Consider the following 20,423-nt stretch of genomic DNA (forward strand, 5'->3'; position numbering starts at 1 on the left):
AAAATAAAGAAACACGTATTTTTTTGTTTTTGGGAAATCCAATTAATGCGTTGGTGAAAAGGGGGTGAATTTTTAAAATTAGTGTATCTATATCTCCAAACTTTTAAAGTTTGCAGATGTAAAAATTGGTATTTAGAATCTTCATTAAAAATAGAAGAAACACGTATTTTTTTGTTTTCGGAAAATCGCAATAGGAGGAGTGAAAAGGGTGAAAATGGGTTGAATACCTTTAATGAGGCTACTTATATATCAGAAACTGAAGATATTACAAACCTGAAAATTGGTGTTTGGGATCTCCTTTAAAAATAAAGAAACACGAATTTCTTTGTTTGTGGAAAATCCAATTAAGGGGGGTGAAAAGGTTGGTAATATTTTAAAATGTGTGTATATATATCTCAAAACTTTTAAAGGTTATAGATGTGAAAATTGGTATTTAGAATCTCCTTTAAAAATAAAGAAACACGTATATTTTGTTTTCGGAAAATCCTAATAGGAAGGGTGGAAAAGGTTGAAAAATGGGTCGAATGCATTTCATGAGTCAGTACTTATATTTCAGAACGTGAAGATATTACAGACCTGAAAATTGGTGCTTGGGATCTTCTTTCAAAATAAAGAAACACGTATTTTTTTGTTTGTGGAAAATCCAATTAATGGGGTGGGGGGTGAGAAAAGGGCGTGATTTCTTAAAATGAGTGTATCTATATCTCAAAACTTTTAAAGTTTATAGATGTAAAAATTGGTATTTAGAATCTCCTTTAATAATAAAGAAACACATATTATTTTGTTTTCGGAAAATCCCAAAAGGAAGGGTGGAAAAGGGTGAATAATGGGTTGAATGCCTTTATTGAGGCTACTTATATTTCAGAACCTGCAGATATTACAGACCTGAACATTTGTATTTTGGATCTACTTTAAAAGTAAAGAAACACGTATTTTTTCGTTTTTTGAAAATCCAAATAATGGGGGGGGTGAAAAGGGGGGTGAATTTTTAAAATGAGTGTGTCTACAACTTAAAACTTTAAAATTTACAGATGTAAAAATTGGTAGTTAGAATCTCATCTAAAAATAAAGGAGCACGTATTTTTTTGTTTCCTGTAAATCCTAATAGGAGGGGTGTAAAAGGGTGAAAAATGGGTTGAATGCCTTTAATGAGGATACATATATCTCAGAAACGAAGGATATTACAGAATTGAAAATTTTTATATGGGATCTCCTTTAAAAATAAAGAAACGCATTTTTTAGTTTTTGGAAAATCCAACTAATGGCGGTTAAACAGGAGTGACAAATTGGGGTGAATTTTTTGAAAGGCTATATCTACAGATTATCTTGGAAACGTAAAATGTTACAGACGTAAAAAGTGGGTGTTTGGAATCTCCTGTAAATGTAAAGAAACAGAGGTGATTTGTTTTTGGAAACTCCACTTAAGGGGAACTCAAAAGGGGTGAAATTTTAAAATGAGAATTTTTACAGTATATCTAAAAAAACTTAACATGTTACAGAAGTGAAAAATGGTATTTTTTATCTCTATTAAACATAAAGAAACGTGTATTTTTAGTTTTCGGAAATACCACTTGAGTGGAGGGGGGTTAAATTGACTGAAAATGGTGTTGAATTCTTTTAATTAGGCTACTGATATCTCAAAAATGAAGATGTTACAGACGTGAAATTTGATATTTGCAATCTGCTTTAAAAGTAAAGAAACACGTATTCTCAGAAAATCCAATGAAGGGTTGGGGGGGGGGGTGAAATAATCGAAAAATTAATTGACTTAATTGTATGAGAATACATACATCTAATAAAAACTAAAGTTGTTACAGACGTGAAAATTCGTATTTGGATCTCCTTTAAAAACAAAGAAAAACGCGTTTTGGGAGGAAACCATCTTGGAGGGCGGGAGTGTAAAGGAGTTGAATTCCTTTCATGAGGACACACAAATCAAAAACTGAAGAAGTTAGAGTCGTGATAATTGGTATTTAGAGGATCCTTTACTATTAAAGAAACAAGTATTTTTTGCGGGAAAATTCACTTAGAGGGGTGGGGGGGAGGGGAGTAGTGTGAAATGAAGTGCAGAAAGTAAATTATTTTTATGGGGATACTTATATCTCAAAACTGAAGGTAATAGACGTGAACATTGGTGTTTGGAATCTCCCTTAAACATATAGAAACAAGCCTTCTTTTAATATTTTTTTTGGGGGGGGGTGGTAAATAAACTTAACGGCGGTAGGGTGTAGAAGGAGGTGAGACCAATTGATTTTACTGTTATTAATGTACTTATAAGGATCCTCCGTTGCACAGGCGGCACCGCGCCGGCCTCTCAAAGCTGGGTTCCGTGGTTCAAATCCCGGTCACTCCATGTGACATTCGTGCTGGACAAAACGGAGGCGGGACAGGTTTTTCTCCGGATACTCCGGTTTTCCCTGTCATCAGCCATTCCAGCAACACACAACAATAATAATAATAATAATAATAATAATAATAATAATAATAATAATAATAATAATAATAATGTTCCGGACCGTCATCAAATGTGCGGACCGCGCTGGAAACGGCTACTGGACAGGTAATGACTAAGAATGCAGTCCGGCCGCAGGTTCAGTGCCGCCAAGGCACCCAATATAACACCACGCCGGATCTCCTGAAGGATTTTATCCATATTAAAAATGATTATAGGAAAAGATGGCAAAGATTTACGTACACAACTGACCGGGAAGAATACCTGAGCCTAGCCCGGGAAGTACGAACTCGATTGCTGGATAGGAAGATTGAAAAATGGGAGGAAACGTGCCGTAAAATAAGAGAAAACGAGTCAGATGGGGAATTTTGGTGGATTCCCGCAGAGAACGAGTCAGATCGCGAATTTCGTCGGATTATATATCTAAAACAATAAGCATTCAATTATAAATTTCAGTATAATACCGTGGCGAAGCACGGGTATCTTGCTAGTATATATATAAAATAACTTGTCCTGACTGACTGACTGATTCATCATCGCCGAGCCAAAACTACTGGACATAAAGAAATGCAATTTTGGGGATATATTCATATTAGGATGTAGGTGCTCGCTAAGAGAGGATTTTTGGATATTCCGTCTCTAAGGGGGTGAAAAGGGGGGTGAAATTTTATAACGAGTGTATCTATATCTCAAAACTTTAAAGGTTTACAGATGTAAAAATTGGTATTTAGAATCTTCTTTAAAAATAAGGAAACACGTATTTCTTTGTTTTCAGAAAATTCCAATAGGAGGGGTGAAAAGGGTGAAAATGGGGAAAAATGGGTTGAATGCCTTTAATGAGGATACCGGTACTTATATCTCAGAAACGGAAGATATTACAGACCTGAAAATTGGTACTTTTGATCTCTTTTAAAAATAAAGAAACACGTATTTTTTGTTTTTGGAAAATCCAATTAATGGGAGGGTGAAAAGGGGGTGAATTTTTAAAATGAGTGAATCTATATCTCCAAACTTTTAAAGTTTGCAGATGTAAAAATTGGCATTTAGAATCTTCATTAAAAATAAAGAAACGCGTATTTTTTCGTTTTCGGAAAATCGCAATAGGAGGAGTGAAAAGGGGTGAAAAAAGGGTTAAATGCCTTTAATGAGGCTACTTATATCTCAGAAACTGAAGATATTACAGACCTGAAAATTGGTGTTTGGGATCTCCTTTAAAAATAGAGAAACACGTATTTTTTTGTTTCTGGAAAATCCAATTAAGAGGGGGTGAAAAGGGGGTAATATTTTAAAATGAGTGTATCTATATCTCAAAACTTTTAAAGGTTATAGATGTGAAAATTAGTATTTGGAATCTCCTTTGAAAATAAAGAAACATGTATATTTTGTTTTCGGAAAATCCTAATAGGAAGGGTGGAAAAGTCTGAAAAAGTTGTCCAACGCCTTTCATGAGTCTACTTATATTTCAGAACCTGAATATATTACAGATCTGAAAATTGGTGTTTGGGATCTCCTTGAAAATAAAGAAAAACGTATTTTTTGTATTTGGAAAATCCAATTAATGGGGGGGGGGTGAAAAGGGGGGTGATTTTTTAAAATGAGTGTATCTGTAACTCAAAACTTTTAAAGTTTATAGATGTAAAAATTGGTGTTTAGAATCTCTTTCAAAAATAAAGAAACACGTATTCTTTTGTTTTCGGAAAATCCCAATAGGAAGGGTGTAAAAGGGTGAATAATGGGTTGAATGTCTTAAATGAGGCTACTTATATTTCAGAACCTGAAGATATTACAGACCTGAAAATTGGTATTTGAGATCTACTTTAAAAGTAAAGAAACACGTATTTTTTCGTTTTTGAAAATTCCAAATATTGGAGGATGAAAAAGGGGGGGGTAATTTGTTAAAATGGGTGGGTCTACATCTTAGAACTTTAAAATTTACAGATTTAAAAATTGGTAGTTAGAATCTCCTCTAAAAATAAAGGAACACGTATTTTTTTGTTTGCTGTAAATCGCAATAGGTGGGGAGTAAAAGGGTGAAAAATGGGTTGAATGACTTTAATGAGGATACATATATCTCAGAAACGAATGATATTACAGAACTGAAAATTTGTATATGGGATCTCCTTTATAAATTAAGAATCACGTATTTTTTTATTTTTTGGAAAATCCAATTAATGGCGGTTAAACAGGAGTGACAATTTGGGGTGAATTTTTTGAAAGACTATATCTACAGAATATCTTGGAAACGTAAAATGTTACAGACGTAAAAAGTGGGTGTTTGGAATCTCCTGTAAATGTAAAGAAACATAGGTGATTTGTTTTTGGAAACTCCACTTAAGGGGAACTCAAAAGGGGAGAAATTTTAAAATGAGAATTTTTACAGTATATCTAAAAAAACTTAGCATATTACAGAAGAGAAAAATGGTATTTTTTATCTCTATTAAACATAAAGAAACGTGTATTTTTAGTTTTCGGAAATACCACTTGGTTGGGGGTGGGAGGTAAATGTGACTGAAAATGGTGTTGAATTCTTTTAATTACGCTACTGATATCTCAAAAATGAAGGAATTACAGACGTGAAATTTGATATTTGCAATCTGCTTTAAAAGTAAAGAAACACGTATTCTCGGAAAATCCAATGAGGATGTGTGTGTGTGTGTGTGTGTGTGTGCGTGAAATAATTGAAAATTTAATTGACTTAATTGTATGAGAATACATACATCTAATACAAACTAAAGCTGTTACAGACGTGAAAATTCGTATTTGGATCTCCTTTAAAAACAAAGAAAAACGCGTTTCTGGGAGGAAACCATCTTGGAGGGCGGGAGTGTAAAGGAGTTGAATTCCTTTCATGAGGACAGATAAATCAAAAACTGAAGAAGTTAGAGTCGTGATAATTGGTATTTAGAAGATCCTTTACTATTAAAGAAACACGTATCTTTTGCGGGAATATTCCCTTAGTGGGGGTGGGGAGTAGTGTGAAATGAAGTGAAAAAATAAATTATTTTTATGGGGATACTTATATCTCAAAACTGAAGGTAATAGACGTGAACATTGGTGTTTGGAATCTCCTTTAAACATAAAGAAACAAGCCTTCTTTTAATTTTTTGGGGGGAGGGGAGTGGGTGGCGGTAAATGAACTTAACGTTGGTGGGGTGTAGAAGGAGGTGAAACCTATTGATCTTACTGTTCTTAATGTACTTATAAGGATCCTCCGTTGCTCAGGCGGCAGCGCGCCGGCCTCTCACAGCTGGGTTCCGTGGTTCAAATCCCGGTCACTACATGTGTCATTCGTGCTGGACAAAACGGAAGCGGGACAGGTTTTTCTCCGGATACTCCGGTTTTCCCTGTCATCAGCCATTACAGCAACACATAATAATAATAATAATAATAATAATAATGTTCCGGACCGTCGTCAGTTGTGCGGACTGCGCTGGAAACGGCTCCTGGACTGGTAATGACTAAGAATGCAGTCCGGCCGCGGGTTTAGTGCCGCCAAGGCACCCAATATGACACCACGCCGGTTCTCCTGAAGGATTTTATCCATATTAAAAATGATTATAGGAAAATATGGCAAAGATTTAGGGACCCAACTGACCGGGAGGAATACCTGAGCCTAGCCCGGGAAGTACGAAATCGATTGCTGGAAAGGAAGATTTAAAAATGGGAGGAAACATGCCGAAATCTAATAGAAAACGAGTCAGATCGGGAATTTTGGTGGATTCTCGCCGAAAACGAGTCAGATCGCGAATTTCGGCGGATTATATATCTAAAACAATAAGCATTCAATTATAAATTTCAGTATAATACCGTAGCGAAGCACGGGTATCTTGCTAGTATACATATAAAATAACTTGTCCTGACTGACTGACTGATTCATCATCGCCGAGCGAAAACTACTGGACATAAAGAAATGAAATTTTGGGGATATATTCATATTAAGATTTAGGTGCTCGCTAAGAGAGGATTTATGGATATTCCTTCTCTAAGGGGGTGAAAAGGGGGGTGAAATTTTAAAATGAGTGTATCTATATCTCAAAACTTTAAAGGTTTACAGATGTAAAAATTGGTATTTAGAATCTTCTTTAAAAATAAGGAAACACGTATTTTTTTGTTTTCAGAAAATTCCAATAGGAGGGGTGAAAAGGGTGAAAAATGGGGAAAAATGGGTTGAATGCCTTTAATCAGGATACCGGTACTTATATCTCAGAAACTGAATATATTACAGACCTGAAAATTGGTACTTTTGATTTCTTTTAAAAATAAGGAAACACGTATTTTTTTGTTTTTGGAAAATCCAATAAATAGGAGGGTGAAAAGGGGGTGAATTTTTAAAATGAGTGAATCTATATCTCCAAACTTTTAAAGTTTGCAGATGTAAAAATTGGCATTTAGAAAATAAAGAAACACGTATTTTTTCGTTTTCGGAAAATCGCAATAGGAGGAGTGAAAAGGGGTGAAAAAGGGTTAAATGCCTTTAATGAGGCTACTTATATCTCAGAAACTGAAGATATTACAGACCTGAAAATTGGTGTTTGGGATCTCCTTTAAAAATAGAGAAACATGTATTTTTTGTTTCTGGAAAATCCAATTAAGAGGGGGTGAAAAGGGGGTAATATTTTAAAATAAGTATCTAATCAAATCCCGGTCACTACATGTGTCATTCGTGCTGGACAAAACTTTTAACGGTTATAGATGTGAAAATTATATTTAGAATCTCCTTTAAAAATAAAGAAACATGTATATTTTGTTTTCGGAAAATCCTAATAGGAAGGGTGGAAAAGTCTGAAAAATTTGTCCTACGCCTTTCATGAGTCTACTTATATTTCAGAACCTGAATATATTACAGATCTGAAAATTGGTGTTTGGGATCTCCTTTAAAATAAGGAAACACGTATTTTTTGTTTTTGGAAAATCCAATTAATGGGGGGGATGAAAAGGGGGGTGATTTTTTAAATGAGTGTATCTATATCTCAAAACTTTTAAAGTTTATAGATGTAAAAATTAGTATTTAGAATCACTTTCAAAAATAAAGAAACACGTATTCTTTTGTTTTCGGAAAATCCCAATAGGAAGGGTGTAAAAGGGTGAATAATGGGTTGAATGTCTTAAATGAGGCTACTTATATTTCAGAACCTGAAGATATTACAGACCAGAAAATTGGTATTTGGGATCTACTTTAAAAGTAAAGAAACACGTATTTTTTCGTTTTTGAAAATTCCAAATATTGGAGGATGAAAAGGGGGGGAGTGAATTTTTTAAAATGGGTGTGTCTACATCTTAGAACTTTAAAATTTACAAATGTAAAAATTGGTAGTTAGAATCTCCTCTAAAAATAAAGGAACACGTATTTTTTTGTTTGCTGTAAATCGCAATAGGTGGGGTGTAAAAGGGTGAAAAATGGGTTGAATTAATTTAATGAGGATACATATATCTCAGAAACGAACGATATTACAGAACTGAAAATTTGTATATGGGATCTCCTTTATAAATAAAGATACACGTATTTTTTTAGTTTTTGGAAAATCCAATTAATGGCGGTTAAACAGGAGTGACAAACTGGGGTGAATTTTTTGAAAGACTATATCTACAGAATATCTTGGAAACGTAAAATGTTATAGACGTAAAAAGTGGGTGTTTGGAATCTCCTGTAAATGTAAAGAAACATAGGTGATTTGTTTTTGGAAACTCCACTTAAGGGGAACACAAAAGGGGTGACATTTCAAAATGAGAATTTTTACAGTATATCTAAAAATACTTAACATGTTACAGAAGTGGAAAATGGTATTTTTTATCTCTATTAAACATAAAGAAACGCGTATTTTTAGTTTTCGGAAATACCACTTGGGTTGAGCGGGGGGGGGGGGGGGGTAAAAGTGACTGAAAATGGTGTTGAATTTTTTTAGTTAGGCTACTGATATCTCAAAAATGAAGACGTTACAGACGTGAAATTTGATATTTGCAATCTGCTTTGAAAGTAAAGAAACACGTATTCTCGGAAATCCAATGAAGGGGGGTGGGGGGTGAGAGAATTGAAAAATTAATTGACTTAATTGTATGAGAATACATACATCTAATAAAAACTAAAGTTGTTACAGACGTGAAAGTTCGTATTTGGATCTCCTTTAAAAACAAAGAAAAACGCGTTTTGGGGGGGGGGGGAGAAACCATCTTGGAGGGCTGGAGTGTAAAGGAGTTGAATTCCTTTCATGAGGACACATAAATCAAAAACTGAAGAAGTTAGAATCGTGATAATTGGTATTTAGAAGATCCTTTACTATTAAAGAAACAAGTATTTTTGCGGGAAAATTCACTTGGGGGGGGGGGAGTAGTGTGAAATGAAGTGAAAAAAGTAAATTATTTTGATGGGGATACTTATTTCTCAAAACTGAAGGTAATAGACGTGAACATTGGTGTTTGGAATCTCCTCTAAACATAAAGAAACAAGCCTTCTTTTAATTTGGGGGGGGGGGGGGTTGCGGTAAATAAACGTAACGGCGGTGGGGTGTAGAAGGAGGTGAGACCAATTGATTTTACTGTTCTTAATGTACTTATAAGGATCCTCCGTTGCTCAGGCGGCAGCGCGCCGGCCTCTCACAGCTGGGTTCCGTGGTTCAAATCCCGGTCACTCCATGTGACATTCGTGATGGACAAAACGGAGGCGGGACAGGTTTTTCTCCGGATACTCCGGTTTTCCCTGTCATCAGCCATTCCAGCAACACATAATAGTAATACTAATAATAATAATAATAATAATAATAATAATAATAATAATAATAATAATAATAATAATAATAATAATAATAATAATGTTCCGGACCGTCGTCAAATGTGCGGACCGCGCTGGAAACGGCTCCTGGACGGGTAATGACTAAGTATGCAGTCCGGCCGCGGGTTCAGTGCCGCCAAGGCACCCAATATGACACCACGCCGGATCTCCTGAAGGATTTTATCCATATTAAAAATGATTATAAGAAAAGAGGGCATAGATTTACGGACCCAGCTGACCAGGAGGAATACCTGAGCCTAGCCCGGGAAGTACGAAATCGATTGCTGGAAAGGAAGGTTGAAAAATGGGAGGAAACGTGCCGTAATCTAATAGAAAACGATTCAGATCGGGAATTTTGGTGGATTCTCGCAGAAAACGAGTCAGATCGCGAATTTCGGCGGATTATATATCTAAAACAATAAGCATTCAATTATAAATTTCAGTATAATACCGTATCGAAGCACGGGTATCTTGCTAGTCTTACATATAATGCAATGAGTTTAGCAATAGCTGTATAAGGCATAAGCTATGCTTGTTGTAGTCCCGGTGACTCCTATGAATTCAGGTGTTTAACCTAGAATATGAAATTTAAGTGATTTCATTGTTAGCATATTCATTTTCTTGTTGATTGGCACGTGTTAACTTCTGGCTGTGTGACGAAGAGACATTGAATATGTTCAATCAGAATCTTGAACGCAACTAAGAAGGGAAATGGATTTGAATCCTATGCCACATTGGAAGAGATTTTACGATTATATTCTTCTTCAATTCCAGGTGAACACTGGGATGATACCTAACATACTGTGACCGTGAGGCCACAAATGAGTGAACAGGTGTTGGTGCGGCTTGTGTTCGCTTGTCGGCGAGATGGGGTGCGCGCGACCTTGGACAAGGGCGAGAACAAGTTTTTTTGTGCAGAGAGCGGCCGGCTGGCTAACGGAATAAAAAAAAAATGAAGGTTGGCGAGTGAGAGAAGGAGGCCAGCGCGTGTCACCTGTAATTGCGAGGAACGATATGAATGAAATATTCGTAATATCTTCGGTGGCGACGTGCATAATTACGGAAGGCTCAAGGGTTAAAGTAAAATAAACTGGATAAAAGAATAGCACATTTGGAGGATATAAATTAAAAACTGAAATTTTGAAATAATTTGCACGACCTTGTGGCTAAAATGGTGGTGAAGTTGTAGATTCGTACAGTAGAAGAATTTAGTGTCTAAATTGACTTTACTTCCGTGCATGTGCACCAGACATGATATTTAAGTCATGTGATACGAATACTCATTCTCACACACTGGCGTGTTCTTGGTCTATCACCTTCAGTCGCTCAGCGTGGAACGTCGTGAATACTGGCTTCACTCCTGTGCTCTACACGTCTGAAAATTGGATACAATTTAGAACAGTGCTGTGATCAGACGTCGAATGTGCAGATATTAATCCCTTAAGTACGTGTCATTCCCAAAATATAGTTACGTGTGTGTTTGGAGCCTACTCTAAAGCATTTTGTGTAAGTTTCAGCTTTCTTACGAGTGGACGCGGAAGACGTGGACGTGAATATTTCCAGAAGAGGATGGAACTTCGCATTATGGATTACCAGTGCTTCACCATGAAGTTCTAAACTATTGACCATCGTTGGCGGCGTCGGGATGCAGATTCTTTCATCCTGGCATGGCTGATTGAGAACCCAGACTTCCAGACATGAAGATTTCTCTATAAGTTAAGTCGATTACGTCTCATTTATATCTGTTCTATGTAGTTTTGTTCTATTCTTTCTTTCTTCTTAGTAAGCTATTTTGACACATTTTATGGTTGTTTATTTGCTCGAATACGTCGTAAAACTGACACATGTGATTACTTAATGACCATGTGGCCATGAATTCGACAGTGAGGGTTCTGATAGAGTTATCCATGTGTTATCGACACCATCTTTGCTTATTGAGTAAATTTCGTCACGAATATGAATTAATTTATGTCTGATAGATTTAATGGTAGGATATTTCGTCCACATTTTCTATATTTTCCTTGTATTGGAACTTCTACTTGTACCTCGTGTCTGAGACAACGTGTCATCGGGATATTGAGTCCGAATTCTATGTACGAATTTAATGTGAACATGTGCATCGGGAGCATGTGATAATTAGTTGGAGTAATTAATCATCGAGACACTTTTAAGTGGATATTATGTATTTGTAGGACGATGGTAGGTCCTGATATTTCACGGCTACACATATTTGAGATTAGGATGCGACAAGTTAGGGTCGTCATTGTGGTACACTGTACGTGTAGAGTATATGGAATAATTGTGCATGACACAAATCTTCGTGAAACTGAGCTTTTCACATGTTAATGGATTATTCGCGATAAATGCAGTGTAGTCTAATGTTAGTGTCTTCAGATGAAGAAAATGAAAGTCCATGTTAATCGATGTACTTTTTAATTCGTGGGAATATCCCAAATTTTCTCAAGTAATCCAGTAATTTCAAGCTCAAGGTACAGATGAATGTTCGAGAAGGCCTTAGGTCTAAAGAACAGGTCTTCGACGAAATATCTAAATAATATCTGATTCGTGACTATATCAGCTCATTCGTTGATGCAATTTTTCGCTCTCATGTGATAACTCAATCTTGCTGTAACTCAATAAATTCGTTAACAGGAGAGTAATACGGTTGATCGACACTCGTCGACATGTACATAGTGTAGATATTTTCTTCTTGGTACTTACAGTCTTCTTGACGATTTCCGTAGTTAGCTGTAGAAGTAGTTATTTGTTAGTATTTAGAGGATTATTTTTTTATGTGTTCTGTTCTGAAATATGTGACACTGATATTATCGATTGATAGTGGACAGGATTTCCACATGGATGGTATTCTCCCCATTTACTTACGTTTGCAAGCCCAGGAGGCGTTTTATTTTGTTTAATTGTTGGTCAAATACTTAACGTTCAGTATAAATTCTCACGAAAAGAGATGTGAGATGACGTGAACAGGTATATCCGACGTCTCGGATTAACTTAGAGAAAACCAAGGCAAATTCAACTTTTCATTTTATTGTTAAGACAACGACTGTAAATTTTATTTTTGCTATGAGTGTTAACTTTTTGAATCTTGGATATTTCTTTATTATACTCGTTCTTACAATTACTGCATGTTTTCCAGATTGTCGATGAAGGCTTGGCCCAGACCTCATTTTTCTGAATGAAAATTTTTAATTCAACTTTAAACCAATAACTTAATAACTTTAAAGACGAGAAAAATTTTTTTTCACAATGTAAATACTCTGTTAGAACGTTAGGGAAACAACTGCCGTGTACCATCCCATTTGTTTGTGCCTAGGTTTGTTACATCAAGAGCCATATTAAATTCCATAACGTAACGATCATAATCATAATCACAGATTTCAGGATGGCCAATATTGCATTTAATTAAATAAAAGTGTCATATTTGTTCTATACTTGGAACGTGCTTATTTGATGAACCCTATGATAATCCTGCCACATTCTTTTATTTTATAAGCCTACAGCCACCGAAATGAGCACCCCTGGGGTGTCTCGTGTTCGCAGACTGACTACGACGGGCACATCTTAGTGGCTAGTCCCTTCCGTGGGGCTCGATTTGTGGCTTACAAAGTGGCTTAATCCATCGTGGAATTTGATTAATTGCTTCTCCACGTGGTTTAAATTGACTTGCTCAAATCATTAATTATTCAAGGTTCGGCAGGTTCATTTCATATTTAATGCCATCCCAGTTAGGTAGAATTCTAACAGAGTACGCGGAATTTTCGGAGTATTTTACTTAAGATGATGTGTTTCACATGGAAAAATGAGGGTTAGGAATTTTCTTCATGAAACTTGAATTTGCCTTATCACAATCAACATGTCTGGGGGGAAAGTTTCTGCATTTCGGCGTTTGCTGACACAGGTCACTTTATGAATAATAGAATGGATCTCGAGGAGATTAGGAAGTTATTAGAGACTATGACAGTAGAGAGTAGGAGAGCACAGGAGGAGAATAAAGAGGAACTCAGAAAAATGCAGGAAGAGAGTAGGAGAGCACAGGAGGAGAATAAAGAGGAATTTAGGAAGATGCAGGAAGAGAGTAGGAAAATACAGGAAGACAGTAATGAGCGAATAAGTCAAAAAATGAACATTATGGGTGCTGCGATACAGGAAGAGGCGAAAAAGGGTCGTGACGAACTATATGCAAAACTGGAGGAAACCAGCTGTCGGATTGACAATATCGTGTTAGAGTGCAGGGAAAATCAGGAAAAAACCCTGGAACAAGTTGTTACTTTGACAAGCCAGATTAAAGAGGATAATAAGGTTATCACCGGGAAGGTCACCGCTCTTCAGAGTGACGTAGTCCTAGTAAGAAATAACATTGAATCCGTGAGGAAGGAGATAGATGTTATAAAGGTAGAGATTTCTACGGCACAAGAAGAGATGTCAGAACAAGTGAAAAATCTTAGAGGAGAGGTCACAGAAGACTTAACCCCTCAGCGCCGACCTCTATACGTGGTATAGACCCCCTTTCCTTCCGTAGCCGCCGACCTCTATACGTGGTATAGACCCATACATGGTTTCGCATTTACGGCTATAGCGCGAAGAGTTTTGCTGTTATGGATATGCAAATTGTTTTGTTTCCAAGAAGACATTTTCGGGTTTATCAGTGTTCTAAATAAGTATTGAAAATCGTTAAAGTGTAGCTGCTTTTGCAAGGATAAGTATATGTCAATTATGTCTGAGCACCAATCCCTGCTTTTTTAACAGTCCGTTTGCTTCATTCTTTCCCACAGAATAAAATAAAGAAATTATGATCTGAGAAGTTTGTCTTTTCGTGTGATGTTCTTTGCTCTAATTTTGTATTAAGAGTGCGGTTTATTTATTATATTTGTCTTTATTTCTCAGCTTGTAGTCTTTTCGTAACTCTCTACGAGTACTCTGTATAGGCATCAGTTAGTGCTGCTTTCTGTCATACGACACGAGAAGCAGTTGTGCATGGTATATATCTCGTTTGAAAGACGATGTATCGACCTTTTAATCTGAAATATGTATCGAGTTGTTTTGATTCGTCATAAATGTTATTCCCCTCATTCAGTTTCGTCCTGCCGCTTTCGGTCCCGCTGCAGCTTCATCAGCTTGTGTGACGCACCGCGCTCAATGGCTAGCTCCTGCTGAGTGTAGCGTGCTTGAAATATTGTATAATTCAAATGAAAGTTTAGTCGGAAGTAGTAGTGGCAGTATTAGCAGTAGTGATAACGAAATAGATGATGTAGCAGTGGTAAATGATGAGAGTGACGATGAGGAGGAACCAGTACTTGGAAATTTCGTGTAGGAGGCTATAGATACGCATACAGGTCAAAGGGAAGCTTTCAACAGTGAATTATGATTCCTAGATTCTCCAATAATATTTAGACAAGTCACAGGGACAAACATTGAGCAGTTATCTTATCAGTTTAAGCTGATGGAAGGTTTGTTTACGTAGTAAAAAATACGCTTCTCGGGCGGGAAACGAAATATTCAAGGCCGGCGCGCATCAGATAATACAGTTCCAAGGTTGCAGGAAATACGTTTTATCAGGAAATTAGCACCCAAGAGTGAGAAATCCAAACCTCAGAGACGTTGTATCGCGTGTTTAAAACACGGTGAAAAGAAGACATCGGTGTACTGCTGCCAGGAGTGTGCCTTGGGTCTCTGTCTCGAAGAGTGCTTCGAACTCTATCACACGGAACTAAATTACTAAGGAAATGTGAAACAATTATGTAATTATCTTCATGTACATAGTTCTACCATAAGGAATTCCAAATTTCGTGAATATCGGGCCACTCTTATACTAGTAGTAACGCTTTAAGTGAATCAATGTATTTCAGTCGCGCGTAGTTGAAATCTCATCCGGCCGCGGGATAGGAAGCTCTTTAATCGGCTGCGACGCTGAGGGGTTAAAGAAAATAAAAGAGAAGGTCGACGATGATCTCCGTTCCGTAAAGGACAGTATCTCAGTCAACCAAATGGAGATACAAGATATTTCACTCCAGTTCGATGATATCAAGAGCATGATTGACAAAGACAAGTCGGAAATACTCGAGCAAATTATTAATCTTGCCGGAGATGTCAAGTCCGGGAAACAGAAGATGGAGGAAAATATGGACGCCCTCCAAAAATTAGAAAAAGAAGTAGGATTCTTGAAGTTGCAGGATAGGAGCACTAGAGTCTTAGTGACATCATTAATGGACCGACAGAGTAATGTCGAAGAGGTCGTACAGGCTAAATCTACTGTAACAGAAGGAATATCGCCCGTAGCTGAATCGTCTCAGAATATTACCCACATTGAACAACCCACAGTAAATCTCAGTACTACACCGGCCCAAAGTGTACCTCAAATCATTAATTTTATCCGAATGAGCGAGGACAGGCCTAGAAAATTCAACAACTTAAACGGGGTCACACCTAAAAAATTTATTAGGGACCTTGATGAATATATTGAACCCATGACCTTTGTGCCCTAAGAACATTATGCATAATGTAACAAAATAATTAAAAGTGGGATTCTTGATAGCATGGATTTGACACGTGACGAGGGGGTGATTACCTTCGGTCCCACGCTCTGGGGTACGTGACGTCAGCCACACGTGTCGACGGCGGAAGAATCTCAAGTAATTTTTATGAACTATTTCGAAGCGCGTGTACACGGCGTGACAACGCCAAGTCAAAAAATATAGTGCCTATCAAAGGAGGTCAATCAATCTCACAAATCGAACCCGTAAAATTTTTAAATGTCCATGAACACTACCGTCAGAAATGTAGCAAGCATGTAGTCACTTTCAAAACTCTTGAAATTGCAGTTTAGGTAAGTCAGAAAATTTATAGAAAATTTTCTTGGCGGCAAAAGGGGAGATCCGAAGAGAGGGGGTAACTGCTATAAATATGAAGGGACGCCATGACGAAGCTTCCTTCTCCGGCATTTGTGATACAAAGCGGACGAAATTGTTGAGCTGCTCTGCGAAATCAAATCAACGAAAGTAGACTGAGTTCGACTGCAGATTTTAGCCATTGCGGCTAAGTCTTGACTCCGTGGGGAGATAGTTTTCTTGAGAGAAATAAGTGTATCAGATAGGACGGTCAAAGTACTGAAATATTCTAATGTGATTGAGTAATTCGTATGCGGGAATAATTGAAATCCATCGTGTGCGCCCAGCAAACAAGTGAAGGGTATTTTCTTTTTTTTTTATGCTTTATTCCAGGAAACCTGAAGAAACATAATGAGATGTACAGCCATGAATGTAAAGATGGCTAAATAAATGCCAGGGTCACAGGTGAGCCCTAAGACGAATACTGGCGTGGACATGAGGTAGGTGGCTTTCCATCTTACTACCTCTTATATCTTGTCTCGTGATTTCTTGTATTTGAATGGGGATTTACGACGCAGTGGTCACCCCTACTAAGTTTTGTAAATGTGAGGGTACGACTAAAAGAGTCATTTGTTTTATTTTCCACTTGGATAAAATTTTGAAGTCTTGCGAGTGCCATATAATGTTGTAAAAAGTTATTGAATAGGGTTCCGAAGTGATATCACGTCCAATGTAGATCGTCATCCGTGTGAGTGTACTGCCTGTAATTTGTGATGTCAAAGTGAGATGTTCATTCGATGTAAAATTCTTCTGTCTGCAATTTGACGTTAATAATAATAATCCATGGTTACTCATTTTCAATCGAGTGGAAGCGCGCTGTCGGGTGAGAACCTAGGGGATGAATTTGGTCACGGAGAGAAACGTTCTTTTTTAATGCCCATTTTAAACTGTGTCTGACTGACAAATAAAAGATCCAGTAGAATGTTTCAGTCATTTCTCGTAAAAAAATCAAGTTATTAAATACGATATCATTTATGCAAAGTTATTCATGAGTAATGCATTGTGCGATATTAGATGTTGGGATTTCTAGTGAGGATTTTATTCCAGTTCTTTGTCGATGATAATTGTGGAGCTGGGAAACAGAGGTTGGTTTTGTGAATCAGGTTGGACCTGTCATTGAAGCCGGGACACTGAAGCCCGAGGAGTGTTTTATATGAGTTGAGATGAGATGTGCGAATCAGGTTAGAGTCCTGTCATTGAAGCCGGGATATGATAACCCGAGGAATATTTATAATGTTGAGAATGGAAAGAAATTCATAGAAATCCATGGCGGTATAATTGGCGTATAATTAGTGTGGGCATCTTGAAGCATATCTGTGCATTTGTTGGTTAGAATATCGTATTTGTTGAATCATGTCGGCAGAGTTTAAAGGGAGCATTTTGAGAAGTCAGTCATCTGTGAATAAACCAGGTGGTTCCTGTAACTGCCAAGCGAACATGGGGTGAGAGACCTAAGCGGACAGCGGGGATAATAACGGGAATAGGAGTGGAGTCGAGATTGTACTGCAATTCTCGACCAGGGAAAACGTTAAAATGCTGGATTTAGTTGAAAATTCATAGCCGGTAATGATCTAAGTATTGTGAAATACTGTAATTGGGGACGGAATGAACATTTGAAACCATGAACTTTGAGTATAAGGAACAGAGTAACCCAATTTCAGGGTTGTCTAAAATATAGAGCGATGGTCGTGATGATCGATTTGTCTGCGAGGGGTGTGCAAAATTCAGTGATGACGAGATATGACATCGTAATGATATGGCGAGTTGTTTGCTTTGTACGTAGATTATTAGGATATCCAAGTGTTAATAACGGTTAGGATTAGATTAGATTTTTAAGCATGATATCACGAGATGAGATATATAGCTGGACATGAATGATGTAACAAATTCTTTTCCAGCCAGATAAACATCGCAATATTGAATTCACATCACAGCTGCGTAGAAATTTGTGAGGAAACCAGAGTCCGCGGAGATGAAATTTGTTGTTTGTTAAAATTTCGTTAAATCATTTAAATTTATTAAATTATTAAATTCAGTGAACCCGCATTTTGAAATAACTTTAATCAAGCGAATAACTTGGAGATGCATTCTGGAAATTTTAGTTTGTTGTCTGGGGAATATTAAAAATAAAGTAAAGATTAAAGGGACATATCCGAAGGAAATGGATTTTACTGCCACAAAGTTTGTGAGCATTGTTGTTGGTGTAATTATTGAACTTTGATTGATTGAGCAGTGAATGTGCTGGGGATAGTAAAGTGGAACTTTGGTCATCAACCGATGTAACTTAATTGTGTTTAGCCTTCAGCCTAGAAACTTGGATGGTCAGGGGGTCATCAACCTCAGTGACTTAGATTAGGGCCATATGCCATTGTAGCATCATTTCCTTGCGGTCATCATCCACAATGACTTTAAAGTAACTTAGAAGATTAGATGTCGGTCCATGACATAGACGCAGGTCACATCGATTCAATTAAGGGTCCATGCCGTAGAACCACTGTGTGGCACACACCGATTGGACGGCCTTAATTATACTCAGAGTCCAGAGTTCGTGTTACGAGGGCTGGACCATAACGAATCACTGTGATGGTACATGTGGTCTCACATGGAAGCCGAATTTAGGGATTTCCAGACTTTCCTTTCTTAAATGATTAATAATTGAGACAATGGTTTCTAGTAAGAATGCCCATCAGGCAATTACGTTAAAGTCTCACACCAGTGTTCTGACATTTATGTAAAAATGATTGTGGTGTCCAGTGGACACAATCGACTATGACATCGTTGACAAAGTAAATTACTTCATTTCCCTGAATAAATAGGAATATTTTAAATAGACCTTTCATTCCAGTTGATAGATTAGAATTAATGAACCCTACCTTTACCTCAGCAAGTGACGAAGAACCCGAAACGACCCAAGAGACAGATCTCATGAGCTTTGCTGATAGGTAAGGAAGGTAGGTATCCCTCAATATGGACCAAAAGGGTTCAATATTCGTGAACAGAAGATCCCTACTGAAAAACATCTGCGAACAGCGGAGAAATTTTTAGAGGGAGACGTGCTCAACTGGTACCATGCTTTCCGTTATACGTTTGAAGACTATGAAGGTTTCAAGCGCTTATTCCTACAGAGATATTGGGGAGCGGATTTGCAACAAGCACTACGGTTGGATTTGTATTCACGAAAATATTCCATAGATGGGCAGACGCAGTACGCTAATTACTTCTGTAATCAAGTACGACGAATGAAAGACTTCGACACTCCACCATCTGAAAATGAGTTGGTCCAGGCGATAACAAAGCAGTTTCCTGTGGAAGTACAGCGTTTACTCATTGCTGCTAATGTTCAGACCGCCGTGCAGGCTGAGGCCATCCTCAGACAGCTCGACCACACCATGAATGTCTCAACAGTACCGAAAACTCAAAGAAGTAATACTTACCAGGTCAACGTAATAGACACTCCGAAAAACCGGAATTCGACCCCAATGCCTGAAAACGGAAATCAGAGTGGACCTAAAGAGTACAAAAACTATCCCAGAGCGTACGACCGTCGATGGGAAGAGAGAAGAGCGAGACCCAGAGAGGACAGGATGGAAGATCCGAAGAACGTCCGAAGAAGGGGAAATTACAGGACACGGGATCGACCACAGGACTACAGACGGAATAGGCCCTATGATAGACCTAGATATTATTCAGATCGTAACTACCGGAATTTCAGAGATGAAATGGAGAACCGTCATCGAGAAAGCATGAGGTACATTGAAGAATTAAGGAAGGAAACTGAAAAAGGCTCAAAATGGAAGGACGCCATTCATAATCAAGACACTGATCCAGATGTGACAGGAGCCGAAAGCCTAGAGTTCCAACGACATAGGAATCAACAGCTGAGGGCTAGGGAGCTAAATCCTTCCGCGCCACAATACGCACCGGAGTGTCAAGGAAAAAAAAAACGTCAATTTAAGACCGACTTTTTCACTCTCCTTTAACGATTTATCTTATATGAAGGAATGGACAGTTGCTCAAATAGATTCATGGTTCGTGAAACCGGAAGACCTAATCGAGGAAAAACAACCATGTCAACTTGATAAGTCTAAGGGGCTGCCTATGATAGTCACCCGATTATACGGTCTTAGGGTGTACTCTCTCGTAGATACAGGCGCGTCCATTAGTATCATTTCTAAAGCTTTGTGTGAGGAACTGAAAAACAAACATGCCATACACACTATACCGGTCTCAAATGTTAAAGTAAAGGGAATAATTCCGGACAAAACCACTACATGCAAAGAACAGGTGTACATTGATCTCCAGC

The sequence above is a fragment of the Anabrus simplex genome, chromosome 1 (assembly GCF_040414725.1).
Source record: "Anabrus simplex isolate iqAnaSimp1 chromosome 1, ASM4041472v1, whole genome shotgun sequence".
NCBI lineage: Eukaryota > Metazoa > Arthropoda > Insecta > Orthoptera > Tettigoniidae > Anabrus > Anabrus simplex.